Genomic DNA, 17,560 nt, shown 5'->3' with positions numbered 1-17,560 from the left:
CAGTTCAGAAGCCTGCATCTCTGATGGTATGGGGTTGCATGAGTGTGTGTGACATGGGCAGCTTACACATCTGGAAAGGCACCATCATTGCTGAAAGGTATATCCAAGTTCTAGGACAACATGTGCTCCCATCCAGACTTCGTCTCTTTTGGGGAAGACCTTGCATTTTCCAACATGACAATGCCAGACCACATACTGCATCAATTACAACATCATGGCTGCGTAGAAGAAGGATCCGGCTACTGAAATGGCCAGCCTGCAGTCCAGATCTTTCACACATAGAAGACCATTTGGTGCAACATAAAGAGGAAGATGTGACAAAGAAGACCTAAGACAGTTGAGCAACTAGAAGCCTGTATTAGACAAGAATGGGACAACATTCCTATTCCTAAACTTGAGCAACTTGTCTCCTCAGTCCCCAGACGTTTGCAGACTGTTATAAAAAGAAGAGGGGATGCCACACAGTGATAAACATAGTCTTGTCCCAACTTTTTTGAGATGTGTTGATGCCATGAAATTCAAAATCAACTTATTTTTCCCTTAAAATTATACATTTTCTCAGTTTAAACATTAATACATTTGTAGATACAACAAAGTATCAAGATGATCATAAAACAACACACTATTAATATCTAATAAACATTTACAATTAAAGGAATTTTTATTCTAAACAGAGAGGAAAGAGGGACATCAAGTTTTCCAAAATGTCAGAAATCAACATTACATTTACTATGTAAGTAATAATGTACAGTCAGTCACTTAGGCGTTATCACACCAAAACTCTGGACAGAGTAAATAAAGGGTTAGTTCACCCAAAAATGAAAATTCTGTCATTAATTACTCACCCTCATGTCGTTCTAAACCCATAAGACGATCAAAGTTCAGAAATGTAGCCAGGAGATCGGTAATACCTTCATAAAATTACAGCTGAACCCCTGATGTCACATGGATTATTTTACAGATCTCCTTGCTACGTTTCTGAACCTTGATCGCGGTAATTACATTGCTGTCTATGGGAGGGTCAGAGAGGTCTCAGAGTTCATCGAAAATATCTTAATTTGTATTCCAAAGATGAACAGAGCTTTCATTAGTTTAAATATAAATACTAAATGTATGAATGACAGTCAGTCAGAAAATTCACTTACATGGCAAAAGATGCCGTGACCTGGGTCTGAATTGCTCTAAAAAGTGCCTTTGGCTGCCGTTGACACAAGCAAAAGGGAGAAAAATTTGAAACAATGTGGAATATGAGTGAAATTTTGCTTATTGGCATACATTTCAAAGTCTGTACAGATTAAAATGTATTCATCAGTGATGGCAAACTAATCATTGTTGTTAACACTGCAAATCAGAGATGCAGAATGCTAGATTGAAAACTTACAACAACCAAGACAGCGATTTATTCTGAAAAGAAAAGAGAAAAATAATGTTATTGTATTGTCAGTGGTATACACCAAACCTATTAAAGGCTTTTATATGTTAATATATACATTAACATGCACAAAAATAAGACATCAATGCATTTAATGAGACTTTTTTTTTAACCCACTGACAAATAAGAATCCCTATTAAAGTCATAATAGGATACGTTTTCATTCTAAATGAATTATGACAGATAAAAATGATGACACTGAATGCAAATACTGAGTAAGTGTCTGTGGGCATATTAACAGTGCAGAACTAAAAATCTGATTGTACACAATGAAAAAGGACAAAAAGAAACAAATTAACATTTCAGTCACAATATATAGATATGGATAAACATGAACAGTACAGTCAACAAATTAGCTAATGTTTATGTTCCACATCTATCAAAAGAATTTACCTACAGAGGTCAAAAAAGGTAGGTAATATGCAAGTATTATTATTCATAATTAGTGAAAAGAACATTTAACTGCACTCAAAATCTGCATAAATGTGGTGCTGACAAATGTGACTTCTTGCCCCATTTTTTTTCTTGGTGTATACATGTTTTACTTTCATTTTCATTTTTTTATGTTTACTGTTCAGGGTTGGGGAGTAACGGAATACATGTAACGGCGTTACGTAATCAGGACACAAAAATCCAGTAACTGTAATCCATTACAGTTACGTCAAAAAATTTAGTAATTAGATTATAGTTACATTTTGAAAAAACGGGGAATACTTTTTAGGATTACAATGGTTTCATTTAAAACTAAATAAATCAGTACTTTGGCATAATAACACTATATTAAGCGTAGCTTGATTAATGACTCACGCGAGTCACCTGTGCCACCCGCTGTCTACAATCTCCTCAGACGCAGATTGAATCACTGCTGCTAAACGATATGCTGCCCTTGGGCAAAAACGCGTTCATTTCATGGAAATTCCGCTGTTATTTTGCTTTCAAAGAAGAAAATGCAAACAACATGGTTGTACAGTGCAAACTGTGCCTTCCAGCAACGAAAACACTTTCTTCATCGAAGGATTCAACATCCAACCAAAGAAGCATTTGCAGGTAAGACTAGCATAAATCATGTTAGCTAAAATGTAGTGTGTATTACTGCTTTAAAATTCAGTGGTTTGTATGATCGCTGTCTAGGTAACGTAGGGGAACTCCCACTGCCAATGGATTGAATGGAAGTTCAGTCAGGCAAATTTAAAAAAAAATCAAGGCTTTAGTCAACTTGTAGGCCTTTTTTTAAATAAACTAATATGTAGATTGTGTAGAATTTTTAAATGTTACGTTTTTATTTTTTCCTTCCAGTTTACCCAATTGTATTCTGGCACCCCGGGTTGCCATTTGGCGGAAAACACAGCTTATTTCATTCCGTTCATCGTCAAGTGTGCTCATTCCTGTTTGTGTCATCAACCTGGCAACCTGCGTGTACCTTTATTCTGAGAAGGAGGTGCCGGGTGAAAAAACCTAGCCTGACTACGTCAGACTTTGTACCTCCACTCAATTTCAGTTCGCTTCTGTACTCAGTCTGAGATAGCAAACCAGCTCCCAGATTTTCTCCAGCTCCGCACCAGCCGTCCAATCAACAAACAGGGCGGGCTGAGAGCCGTGACGTAGATGCTAAGCGCCGAATTTAAGATTGTAGTTTAGGGTAGGGAAATTGAAAACGATAGCCGACCTGGAGACATGGGATGTGGAGAATATTCCCGGCATTTGCCAATTGAAGCCTGAACAAGATGAGTGTTTGTTTCACATTTTGAATGGAGGTGATGTTGTGGCCCTATTGCCGACAGGTTTTGGGAAAAGTTTAATTTATCAACTGTTAGCGATCGTCAGCAAGAGACTGGGGAAGCCAAAGTCTGGCAAGGCGATAATTGTGACTGTGTCCCCCTTGGTTGCTCTCATGGAGGATCAGGTTAAGGAGGCAGCAAAACTCGGTCTGTGTGCTGCACAGCTTGGCGTGCACAATGATCGAGAAATCATGGAGGGGAATTTCAGCCTTATTTTTGGTAGCCCTGGATCCTGGATTCTCAATCCAAAATGGTGAGCTATGTTGGCATTAACCCTATACCAAAACAACTGCATACAAATGGTGAGTTTGCAAACACGGGTTTGGTTATTAACTTCAACAAGTTAATTTATTTCAGTTCGAGGCGGCTGATCCGGCACATAACACATGTCATAACCAAACGTTATGTGATTGGCTTACGGGTACACCAATGATTTTAAACTTTTAGACAAGCGCCACTTTTGGTGACATCTTGTGCTGATCAAGCTACAAGAAAACTTTCTGGAAAACCTCAAAAGTCAGTCAAAGGTGTTTTGGATAAGCCAGGGTAATGATATAAAACCTAGAAGAAGGGCACAAGCAGATGTAACTGAAGTCAGTTGATTCATGAAGTTCTCCCTGGTCTTTCAGAATAATGAATTATGGTTAGCTGCTCAAGTTCACCTTCGCAATCCTCTGGTTTTCCTAAAGAATATATATATTATATAGTTTCCCTTTTCTGGGGTTAACAAACTCTGAGTTTCCAACAAAACCCACTTTCTGGAATACACCCCAGGGTTCTCATTTATAAACATTGCGTACGCAAAAATGGGCATACAAAAATGCGTACGCAATTTTCCACGCACACATCGGGATTTATAAAAAATAAACTTGGCATAAATATGTACGCAAAGTACGGACATTCTAGACCATGCGTACGCACTCTTTTTCCTGGAGTAAGGTCATCTTTATTTATATAGCGCTTTAAACAAAAAAGATTGCGTCAAAAAGCAACTGAACAACATTAATTAGGAAAACAGTGCGTCAATAATGCAAAGTGACAGTTAAAGGCAGTTCATCATTGAATTCAGTGGTGTCATCATGCAGCTCAGTTCAGTTTAAATAGTATCTGTGCAATAATTTGCAATCAAGTCAAACGATATCGCTGTAAATGAAGTGTCCCCAACTAAGCAAGCCAGAGGCGACAGCGGCAAGGAACCAAAACTCCATCAGTGACAGAATGGAGAAAAAAACCTTGGGAGAAACCAGGCTCAGTTGGGGGGCCAGTTCTCCTCTGGCCAGATGAAACCAGCAGTTCAATTCCAGGCTGCAGCAAAGTCAGATTGTACAGAAGAATCATCTGTTTCCTGTGGTCTTGTCACGGTGGTTGTCTGAGGCAAGGTCTTTACAGGGGATCTGTCTCTGGGGCTCTAGTTGTCCTGATCTCCGCTGTCTTTCAGGGCTGTAGAGGTCCTTTCTAGGTGCTGATCCACCATCTGGGCTGGATACATACTGGATCCGGGTGACTGCAGTGACCCTCTGACTTGGATACAGACTGGATCTGGTGGCTACGGTGACCTCGGAATAAGAGAGAAACAGACTAATATGAACGTAGATTCATTCTTCTAATGATGTAGCAAGTACATCGGATGTTATGGGAAGTGTTTCCGGTTCCGGTTTACCTAATTAATGCAGCCTAAAAATCATTTAATGGATTTGGATATTAGAAGTGTATTAGTATGTTATGTGTAAGCCAGGTTAAAGAGATGGGTCTTTAATCTAGATTTAAACTGCAAGAGTGTGTCTGCCTCCCGAACAATGTTAGGTAGGTTATTCCAGAGTTTGGGCGCTAAATAGGAGAAGGATCTGCCGCCCGCAGTTGACTTTGATATTCTAGGTATTATCAAATTGCCAGAGTTTTGAGAACGGAGTGGACGTGGAGGACTATAATGTAACAAGAGCTCGTTCAAATACTGAGGTGCTAAACCATTCAGGGCTTTATAAGTAATAAGCAAGATTTTAAAATCTATACGATGTTTGATAGGGAGCCAGTGCAGTGTTAACAGGACCGGGCTAATATGATCATACTTCCTGGTTCTAGTAAGAACTCTAGCTGCTGCATTTTGGACTAACTGGAGTTTGTTTACTAAGCGTGCAGAACCCACCCAATAGAGCATTACAATAGTCTAACCTTGAGGTCATAAACGCATGGATTAACATTTCTGCATTTGACATTGAGAGCATAGGCCGTAATTTAGATATGTTTTTGAGATGGAAAAATGCAGTTTTACAAATGCTAGAAACGTGGCTTTCTAAGGAAAGGTTGCTATCAAATAGCACACCTAGGTTCCTAACTGATGACGAAGAACTGATAGAGCAGCCTTCAAGCTTAGACAGCGTTCTAGGTCATTACATGCAGAGCTTTTAGGCCCTATAATTAACACCTCTGTTTTTTCAGAATTTACTCGACTATGCATTCCATTAGTTTTTCAAATTGGTATGCCTAACCTACTATAGCCATCCCATTTGCATACATTGTAAGTGGGACATGTGTCCCATTTGCAGCTAAGAGGTCACATTAAGCTGAAAAATAAGACATTGCTCACCCCTTTTTCTACCTTTTGACCCCTACAGAGTCGTACCATCACCCAACCGGGCCTCCCGGTCCAAGGGGGTTCCCCCCGAGACAATATGATGACTTTGGCTCAATTGACCCTTTCGAGCCGTGTCCATGAACGTCTAGGTTCGAACCCTTCAAATAATGCAGTGGGATTTTTTCAGAAACGTCCCAGGGGCCGAACTTGGCACGGTGGAACTTCCTATCCCCCCCGCCTGACAAGCCGCTGTAAGGCACAGGGCCCTAGGGCGAGGGAAAAATTGGAACCTTCAGTACAAAAGCTCTCCTCAGCCCTCGTTAACTCACCTGATCCTCAGAGCCCTTTAGCGTGATTCAGGGTGCCAGATGGGTAGTTGTTTTCACGGTCTATGGCTCATAGCTTCAGGCACGCCGAGAGAGTAATGGCCCTGATTGCTGAGAACTCGGGTGCTTTACAACGCCATAGTCTCTGAAAGGGGACTCTCCGTCCAATTTAGACGCGGACCTATTGGTGGACCAACTCGCTGCCCTTTTTTGACTTTCGACCCCTAAGTAGGGCTCCCAGACTTTTCCCCGCGCCCGGGTTGAGGGGTTCCCCACTGAGACTAATATGCCGAATTTCTCCTCGTTCGACACCCTCGCGCTCCGTGTCCACTGAAACCATTAGGCCCCATCAATTGCAATAATTGCAGCGTGGGATCTTTTCGAGAAACATCCCAAGCCAGAAACTTGGCACAGTGGCTCGTGGGCCCCCCCCCCCCACACCCCGCCGATAGAGTGCCGGCTGATCGGAGCATTTTGCGTCGGTGGTCACAAAACAGCCAGAGTGGCCGCCGTGAACACCCGCTGGTCCAGGACCGCGCTGCCTCCGTACTCTGGACCTTGGAGACGTTCCCAACACAATAGTGGTCTAGCTGGGCAACGTCACTTCGTCCGAACCCTATTTACCACTACTTCCCCCAGGAAAAGGGGTAAGTGGAACGCCCCTTTGCCAGTTAACACATGCAAAATCGGAGTCCGAAGTCACCTACAATCCCTACTCCGAACAGTATGTTCCCAATGGCAATTTATTTCATGGGCTTTTTTCCACAAACCCTTATTGGACTACCTAAAGGAATCATTTTTTAATTTTAGTGGTCCAAGAATAGTATGCATTGTATCTTAATTTGAAATAACAGGATCATGTATTTAAATTTAAACAGGATCAGGTATTTATCATGGACAAGAGATTAGTTCAAAACATTGTGGTTGCTCTACCTAACCAGACTTTTATCCTCTATTTACCATTGTTCAAGCATGTTATTTTATAATTGTATTATATTTTATATATATTCTTATAATTGTTCAGAATTTATTTAACAAAACCCAAGTGCTGACCGGCCACTATCTTTTCAGTCAACATATCGAGGACTATCAATCCTTGCCTTAAATGGTTTTGCAAAGTTTGCTGCTTCAGTATTTGTAGATTTATTTCAACCTTTCTATCGGTATACTGGAAAACAATGATACCAAAGCATATGTTTTAAAAGCTTTTAATTGGCAAAAATATAATAGGCAGATTTACAGTGTTGACGCCTTGTTTTTTCATAACCATTTTAATAGGCTCTGGGTATACTGGATAATTCGCTTTTGGGCCAAATCCTGACTGATGACAATACGTTCTTGCCTTATTAGAACAAGTTTTTGCCCAGCCCCCACTCCCCCCCTTCTTTCTGCTTATCCACTCACCTTTGAGATCTGACTCGATACCACCCTTTTTCAGAACTAATCCCAGCCGAACCAAAAAGCTTGAATATTTGCCAATCGATACGATCCACAGTTTTTTTTAAATCAGGGTTGAATGTAGATACATCAGTATGTGTTTTACCTGATCAGCACTCTGTTGTGTTACACATAAAGTCATTATAAAGAGAATTATTTATATAATATAATCTATATATATATATATATATATATTTAGTGATGGTCCGTATCGGCGTTAACGTGCTGCTTTAACGTGAGAGTCTTATCGGTGCGATTAAAAAGCAATACGCCGTTAATCTATACTCAAGAGTTTGGGTTGGAGACTGGTCTTATCTACCAAGCCTATGATGAATTTTCACCGTGATAGTTTTAGCGCGGAATGTATCCCTAGATCGAATTGCACTGTAGGGGGCGAGAACAGTCTTCGAACCTGTTGTATGGCTACTGTGAAATACCAACTTTCCCAAAAAAACCTTGACAAGACTCACCCTTTTTTCACACATACTCTGTCTGCAGTACGTAAAATATCAGTCCGTTGCAGAAGTTTATTTATGTGGTGTCGAAGCAGCAACGGACTTTTGTGCTTTCACACAGGACCGTTTTGCAAGGTCGCGCTACTGAATGCCGCGGCTGTTTAGTCCAAAACACACATTTGTTCATCATCTAACTTTCAAACATGTTAAAAAAAATAATGAGAGAAATTATTTTAAACTTAATATATGAAACAACATATTGTTCATGCATTTGACTTCTAGGTTTGTATGAATAAGCTGCTCACCAAGCGACAAAACATTTAACACAACAATTTTTATTCTAAGGTGCTCGTTTCTTGTCTTCTTGTTAAACCTAGCCAAACCCATGTGTTGAGTGTGGAAAAACAGTAGGCTTTAATTAGTATACAGTTATTGTGAAATTACTGCATTTCCGTTCAGTCCCATGTTAATTTTACCGTGACATGCGCTGTCATTTAATCAGCGCATGCAGCTCAGCAAAAAAGACTCGGTACGTAAAGCGTCGCTGCACTGCTGCAGACGCATCGCTCACTGAAAGCACGACGGACCGCAACCGCATGTAACGCTGGAATCGGTTACATGGGGTCGTAAAAAAAAAAAATAAAAAAATGCAGACGCCTACTCACTGCAAGACTTCCCGTTAATAAATCACATCAATTCTAATGAGGCAGCCTCCCCTTTTGCGCTTCATGACACGCCCCAGAGTTCCCATAAATATCCTTGAGGAACCCCACAAGTTACTATTCATTTATTTGCGAATCATGGCAAACACGAGAGGAAATCACAAAACTAACTCACTCAAGTGAGTAGAAGTTATCGTTGGCGAGTGGAAAGAGAGAAAAATTGTTTTGGAGGGCACAGTGTGCACATACGAATGCCACAAAGCACTTGAGGCAACGGTGGCCGAGAGGCCCGTACAATGCGTTAGCCTCACAGAACCTCGGACCCCGTGGCCTAAATACAAAAAAATGGTCGACATCAAGTCGAGGCAAAAAAAAACGTCCTAGCGCTCCAGCCTCCAGAGTGTGTCTGTCCACTGGTGGGGGAAAGTAGGACACCGGGCTGACCCCTTGGAATACTGCCGGCAGTATTGGATCCCTAATTAATGGAATGGTGATGAGTCTGAGGGGGACCCTGACACGCCAGAGCAAACCGGGTGACACGGTAAGAGAAATAATTAAAGAATGCAGTCAAGTCACTTTATGCAGGCTACACATTACGTTTATTATATAGAACAATTTGTATTTTCAGATTTGCTGGTGGTCCAGCGGGCCAGTGGTTACTATCTTGCAGCCTGAGCAGCCGTCTGGACCCACTCGCCACGCACTCGCGGCTCTCAACCCGCCAGCAGTGGACATGTCCTCACCGATGACAGTCCTTGAATGGCAGAGGAAGTCATTATCAATCAGAGTGGCCAAGGAGTGGGCGAAATCAATACTGCCCTGACTGAATAAACTGCACGATGATGAATTCTTGAATAACTTAATATTTTCCACACCTTTGTTGTTCTTTACAGCGACGCTCACTTCCAAACCGCTGGCACAGAGCAGCATTTGGCTCAAATCGTGGGATGGGTTCCGGTCGGGGCCAACACAGCAATCCGGCGCCAGGGGTAGCGGCCTTTTTAGCTGTGGCCACATTGTTAGCACAGCCAACACTGCCGACACGATTGGCACAGCTACTTTTCAGGCGTGTACATAACCTCCCTCCATGCAGTCGAGGCAGGCCATCCCTTCCCTTAAACCGGCCAGATGGTGCGCTCCACTATAGCGCGAGCTCGGCTGTGACATGTTGTAGTGCCTTTCCTCTGACTATTGGGTTGAGGAAAAGCGTAATCAGCCACGGTTTGAGGTATATCCACGTGTCACCTGTCAAGGATAGTGAAAGGGTTCGACATTGAAGTACATTAAAAATGTGAATGTCTTAATCAAACGTACCTAGAAGCCAGCCATCACTATAGCACCAGCCGCGAGTCTGCGTCCACCTGTCTGTGTCTTAAAATAAATGATCATGGGTGACCCAGCCACCGAGCACTACATTCGTGAGCAACATGTCTGCATCACACAATTAATTTTGGGACATTGAAGTGCATGAAAAATGCTTTCTATTAATGAAATTATTTTCATTAACGGTCGCTGTGAGAGGTGCCCTTATGGCAACATGAGTGCAGTCCAAAGCACCAGCTGACATTTTGGGAAACCATACATCGCTTGCCCCAAATTGAATCTTTCTTGTTTTGCTCTGTTCCACCCGCCTTGTATGGAAACTTTATGGAATTCATGGACGAAGCTTATTATGCCTTTTAACACGTCTGTCTTACCCCGCTAAGGTTCGTCTCTGGAGATACTTCCTGAACCTGGTCCAGCCACATATCCCTCTGAAAGTGCCAGTCGCCAGGAATCCTAGTGTTGTGTTAGACCTTGAAGTGGGACTGGCACGGCGTTGGTTCCTCCGAGTGCTCCTCTGTAACGCCGGCGCCCAAAAGCCAGCAGAGGTCCAACAGAACGGCTCGAGGAAGTCCCGGAACCCGCTTGCTGGGCAAGCCACTCGTGCCTCCGTTTTTTGCCATCAAGTCTTTCGTTGTCTGTCGGCCATTATAAAATGCTGGTTGTCACGGGAGTGCCGAATTCTTCGGCATTTGCCACATCTTTCTAGAGGAGCGCGAATCGATCACCACTTGTGGCGTTCATTACGTCGATGTGTGGATGGGCATTTAAGTTTCCATCCATTTAATTGCAGCTCTACCAGCTACAGAAATTTCCTTAAGATTAATCGACGTGGAAAGGGAAAATTGTTTCAGCGCAAATGTGGTAATGATCTTGTTGCTGTTTCTGAATGGTTTAGACAATAACGCCATAACATAGTTTTTTATCAAAAATAAAAACAAACTAAAGGCATTATGCCAGTGATACCATAGAATGGCCGTAGCTTATGATACTATGAAAATTCTTTTTTACCTATGCAAACATACTTTCGCCCAGTGGACGAATTAAGGTATCATCGTGAGCTCTATTTTTATACTCTATCTAGCTAGTCTATCTCAGTTCTCCTTAATTATCTATCTATTCTTGTCCTGTCTGATCTCGTATTGCAACGGACGCTGCTGCTGGCCGCGCAGACTGTTGACCTTGACTTGAGAATATTCTAGTCTTCTGTAACGGGTATAGGGTGGTCGTTCTGTATTAGTATATTTATTTTAATGAGGATGAATTGCACAACAGCAGAATAACCGGACCTCCATGTTGCATCTTGCAGTAACCTAGTTTCACTTTCTTTTTGCAAATATGTGTTCATATTGAATTTCTGTTTGTACATTTTTCGTTTTTATTTTTGTTTTGTTTGCACTGGCTTAACCGATTCAACGGGTGTTTGTGTAGGCTGGTTATTGTACTGCACTTTTATGCTTTGTGAAGTCTTCATGTGATTTATGCAGCAGGCGAGTAATTGTTCATTGTTCACTTTCACTTTCATGTGTTTTCTTCCATCTGCCGACGGTGTGCACCATTTCTCCATTTCACGGCAATCTCCGTTTTTTTGTGGCGTATACGCCTGGGTCAGAGCTTGCTTTTAAAGGACCCGCACAATTTTCCCGTCAAGGATTTGCTTTTTATAAATATCACTTTATACTTGCGTAGGGAAGTTGCTGTACGCCTTCTTTTTGTGCGTTACGTCAAGTTCTTTATCATGAGGTGCCCCTGAATGCTACAGAGCTAGTGTCATTTGTAAACTCTAAGGAGAGCAGTCTCAGTACTAGGAGTCTAGTACTATGATACGGTCTAAAATCCATGACTGGGAAACTCTACAGTATGTCCTATTTTTCCTCGTACAGAAGGATCATATAAGTGGTGAGGGAATACTACCCCTTTGTTCTATCTACTTGGAAAGAAAAGGGAGATTCGAGATCGGTGCTGATAATTAACTAGTTCTTTGGGGCAGTTGTGGTTTTTTTATTGAGAGGCTTTAATAACAGCCGTTTGAACGGTTTTGGGATCATACCCTAATTAACAATGAGGAATTAATAATAGTCGAGAAGACGGATCTATAGACTTCTGGATAGCACCTCTTTTAGGAAGCTTAGGAGGGAATAAGGGGGGGTCTCACATACATGTGTTTGGTTTAGATGATTTAACAAGTTTTTATATCAATTTCTTGACCTCGTCCTATCGTAGAGAATGAGCTGCGGAACTTTTTCCTTCACCGGGATCCTATAGTTCAGTGTCTGAGTGTGATTACGTGTGTTGCTGGATGGCTGCATGGGTACAATTTTAGCTCTAATAGTTGTAAGGGTCGACTTTATAAGTAAAAGTAGTTCATAAAGTCATTACTGCTTTGATGTTGCGAAATGTCAAACACGTGGTGAGAGCTTTTAATTTTCGTTAATTTAGCCACTGTAATTGAAATAATTACCTGGGGTTACATGTTTGTTTTTCCTTTCTTCTAAAAGAGACGACAAAAGTAAATCAGATTTAGCAGTTTTGTAATGCTTTTTCCTGTAAGATCAGGTAACTTTTCCTCCAAGCAATACTAAATACCTCGAGTTTTGTTTTCCTCAGGCTGCGCTCGCATTTTCCGGACTTCTCGTCTTTAGGGTGCGAGTTGTGCTGCATTACACCACGGTGTCAGACTGTTTTTCCTAACCCTGGATATCCTTAAGCTGGAAAGGGAGCAACTGTATTGTTAAATGCTACAAATACAATGACGAGAGTCCCCCATGTTTTTCTGTTACAGTCAAGTTGTTCTGAGTTTTGGATATGCGAAGGAATTGGATTACATCAGTGAAGATTACTTTACAAAGCAGTCCTTTTGTGATAGAAGTTATGTTGTTCCTACCATACTTGTAACACGATGTAGAATGTACAGTTTTAAGCTATTAAGAGTTTTGCCAAAAACTAAATAATGAGATGCTGATATATCATCGCTTGGCTGCTATATTTCAACACCATCAACATTCAATTTTTCTGTGACGTATTAAATCTCGAGTATGATTTCGACAATGATAGACTCCTGAGACGTGTTGTTCTAACCCCAGTAGAGTTCAGAATGGTCTACTAAATGCTGATTCCAATGCATCTTTTTTCATTATCAACATGGATAGTTAAAATCACCTAAAGGCAATTAAAACTTTATCTGCAGCCAGCACTAACTCCGGATGTAAATCAGCAACTCTTACTAAAGTCCTGTATGGGTGCCCACACGTACCAGTACAAACATCACAGGGCATTTTATCATTAACAATTGTTTTTTTAAAAAACATCTCGGGTATCTTTTGTAATTCTCCTCAGCTGACAATGGTAGACACCGGGGAGGAAAACAACTCTCCTGTAGATTTCATCCCTAAAAGTGTACTTATCACAAAAGCTAGATTTTTGCGTACGCAGCCAAAGTTTTCAGAATTTAAGAAAACCAGGCATACACAAGAACTTGATCACAAGAAGCCCTTTATAAATCTCAGTCATGAAGATGTGTGTAACGTGCCATCCTCCACCCTGACTCCTCCCCGAAAAGTCACCCATATATGTAAGCTGTCACAGCGCCTAGTTTTACTATTAATACGACCTCTCTGCATATCTTTCCATGCATTATTCCGCATCCGACGTGTACTACCGTAATTTAACACCGTTAAAGTAACAAGGGATGTCAAGAAATCTAGACTGAACGAGCTATATAATGGCCATTTGTGCCATACACATTTTTTAATAATAATTATATTAGTATCTATACTTTGTTTGTAGAATAATATATCTTCTGGTTTTTAGCATAAATTAATCAACAATCCATAGAAGACAAAACTGTCTACAATAATTCCCTTTCGAAGCTTCATCGAGGCTCTGCGCTGCTCAGCGCATTGGGAAACTCTATTCTGACCAACGTGAATATGGTTTAACACGGCGATAGAATTGACCCGGCGGTATATAAGCCTCGGTTGATGACGCCATCGGAGCGCGCCCGCAACACGGGGCTATAAATAGATAAGCCACAGTTGCGTCAACAGGTTTTTGTCTGCAATCATTCTGTGCCATGTGTGCATCAGGAAGTAATTTGCAATCTGCTACCCATCTTCGTAGATGAACCAACAAACGGTAATTGTGGTGGGACTCATGAGCTCCTCGTCCTATGTATGAACTGGATACACATTACTGTTTGGTTGTTTGTTTGGGGGAGAGCACGCGGTGTCTGGCGTTAGAGACGGCTAGTGCGAGCCTTGTGAACTGCTCTCAGGAGATTCTTCGTGCTCGTCTGAACTACATTTTTCAGACCGCACCACCTTTTCATCGAAGGGCCTCGTGCGGATCTGCATGACGCTCGAGTGACCGGGCCCGTCCCTTTCGCTACCGGTAGTCACGCAGATCCCGCATCCTCTCTCCTGATCTCGAAGCGCGCTCCGGTGCTGTCAAAACGGTTTTCACGACGAGGATTATATTCTCTTGGGTCTTCGCCATGAGCGCCCGCCGCTGAGCGTTCCTCTACGAGAGAAATCGGTCGAGGCACGCTCGGGCGTGGTTACTCGCGCGGTGGACAGACTGCCGGCTTGACTGGCCACCGCAAACAATAGACCCCCAAACGTAGTAACTGGAAGATATGTTTCTGTCTGAATTGTAGAGAGAGAGACCGCAACTCATCCCCCTCTCGCCCTTTTGTTCGAGGACCGCCATGATATGTTTCCCGAGAGTCATGGGCAAACCGTATACTTGCCCGCATCTTTGCCCTATCTTGGATCAAAGTCCGGGGTACCGTATATAGCCTCGGGTTGCAAGAGACGCTTGCGAGCTATCTCCGCCCGATCTGCATCCTCGTTAAGAAACCTACTCTCCCCCACTAAACCTTGGAAAATAAACACAGCGCTAGTGGGTAAATCTTACCAAGCTTCTGAACACAACCCCCGCATGAAATTCACATGCTTCAGCCCTTGAGTTAAGATAATTAAAACAAACGTCAACATCCTCTGCGGTGTGCCTAGTATCATAAAATGTATCACTATACAGTATTAATATCTTAACTCAAGGACGACGCATGTGAATGTCACTATGGAATCTTGTCCAGTGAGCTTAGTTTTCTTGTGTTTCCGAGTATACATATGAAGGGAACTCCAGCACTTGAATCTGTACCGAAACCACGATTGCAATACTCTTTTAAGAGGCGATATTTCATCCTAACCTTTATTAAGAGTTGACCTTATCAGCCATTTAAGCGTGTGCAGGTTGTATACGGATAAATTCTTAGGTCTGGTCAAGCCAATGATATTAACTAAAAGAGTCTTGAAATCGTGGTTATCGTGTATAGAATGGATCGAAATGCCAAAAAGCAATTCAACGAGACTCTCAAATAACATTGTTTATGAAACAAACATAATAACCGCAAGCTCATAATGCTCACCATTTGCATAATACAATACTCCGCATTAGTGTTGTGGAGTTTCGTCCTCCCTAAACAACACTTGCCATATTATTTCAAGTGATCCTAAATGACAGGGTCCTTCACAAAAATGGTCCGAATACTTTAACACGGCAAACATGCTTCGTGACTTGGCTTGTTAAATCGTGAATATCCTTCACGTATTAAACAGGTATCCAACTCTTCCTCCAAGGTAATTATGATGTGGTTAAGTGCACCCATGTCTTTTACACATAAATGTAAGTAAATCGTGTTAGTCATCCACGCAACTGGTCGTGATATTCCGATACGGGACCATTACCTCCTTTTCCGACTCATGTGATTTATCTATTCGTTGTCCGGGGTCTTGCATACGTGGGTAAAACATTCAGACAATTACGCACCTCGTATTATGAACATCGCAGTAACATTCGAACTGAGAATTGCACATTCCTATAGCAATCCTCAATTTTAGACAAGCAGCCATCACGCAGCGTTTTTGCATATGTTGTATAGAAAAGGTACAAACCCTTAAGAGGAGGAGATTATAGAAGAAATATTACAGAGGGAATGTGTTTTGGATTTATCCCTAAATACTTTTGTCTCTAGGGTTGCTGAGGATTTTGATATGAAGCATTTTTAGAGAGATCAAAACCATCTTTGTAGCTTGTATTTTGTGTTACGATGATTGTAATTGGTCACAGAATATCATGATGGTATGTGTCACATGACTTGTATTTGTCCACATGATTCTTTCTTGTTGTCCTAAGTAAGTGCTCACCTGTGTCTATTTAAAGGTGACTTCACCTCACCTTGATTTGTGGCCTGAGGAAACTGAAGGTCGTGAAACTTGCGTGAATTAAATTCTTCTGGAGCAGTAATTTTCCAGTGTGCAGACTTCACACTTCTTTATTGCCTATATCATTCAGTTGGCCCTTGCACCTGCATCCACCTATCTGTATTTTGGGATGTGCACACCCCTGTTTTGTACATTTGACTTTCAACCCATACTTTTCTAGATTGCTCAGACGGATTTCATTATTTTTATATATATGTTATAAAAAAAATCTGTCAGAGCATTCAGCGTTTAGAACTTATATTTTGGCCACTTTCAACTCTGGTGATTAAAAGGACAGCCCAAAGGTCCTTCTTTCCAAAGACCCAAAATGATGTGTGTAACACACTGAGGTAAGAACTGTTAAGGTAGGGAAGTTAGCTAGGGCACTTTCAGCGGTGATTCCCCTATGTGGGTGCTGGTAACAGGTTATTATGAAACACCTACTAAATTCAAACATTGTTGAACAATTTTTTTTTTTTCACACGTTTAAAAGTCAAATTCAAAGTCACAAATTTGTTTCATAAGCACATTAAAAATAGTCGCCAAGTGCTGTATAACAAAACACCATACCATATGTAAGATGAAAAACCATGTCAGTTCTCTCCAAAAATAAACAGATTAAAATAGATTTTAGAGCAAACTGAATCAACCTTAAGCATTAATCAAATGCCAGAGAAACAAATAATTTGAGAAGCAGACTTAGCAGAGAAACATATAAAATACACTTAAACCTTTTTGGAAACATTGTTTAACGATTTACAAAAACCATATATTAGAAAAATGAAACAGGCTGTCAAAACCACTAAAGTGAATAACCTTACTTTTTTCTTAGAAATACAAATAGACCAATTATCATCAAATGTCAAAAGGGACAATTTAAAAACAAAATCTATTTATAGGTGGGCTCTTTTGGACCGCTTCGGTTTGTTTTTTTTTTTCTTTGCGCTTGTTTCACCAGCCCTTTTGACCTATCTTCTGTGGCGATTTATGTGGGAGAGCCACACTCCAGTCCCTGCGTCTGAGAAGCCGCTTCTTTGCGAGGTTCTTTCTTATGGAAAGAATGAGAAAAGCAAAAGAGTTTATTGGACATGCCTACTGTCCACAACAGTTTAAAAACAATTCATGGAATTGGGCTTACGGAAGCAGATTCCCCCACGCCTGGCCCTCTTCGGCATGGGGAATGGCTGTCGAGGTGGTGGGCTGGTGGAGGAGGACTTTTCACGCTGGCAGCTTGGCCGGGGTTTGTCCTCTTTCTTTTCAAGGGGTCTTTACACTGGCCTCAAGCTTCCTCACCCCACACTCTGTGTCAAAG

This window comes from Cyprinus carpio, chromosome A3, assembly GCF_018340385.1.
Source record: "Cyprinus carpio isolate SPL01 chromosome A3, ASM1834038v1, whole genome shotgun sequence".
NCBI classification, from domain to species: Eukaryota; Metazoa; Chordata; class Actinopteri; order Cypriniformes; family Cyprinidae; genus Cyprinus; species Cyprinus carpio.
The sequence above is the reverse complement of the archived record's forward strand: the minus strand, read 5'-3'. Positions refer to the sequence as shown.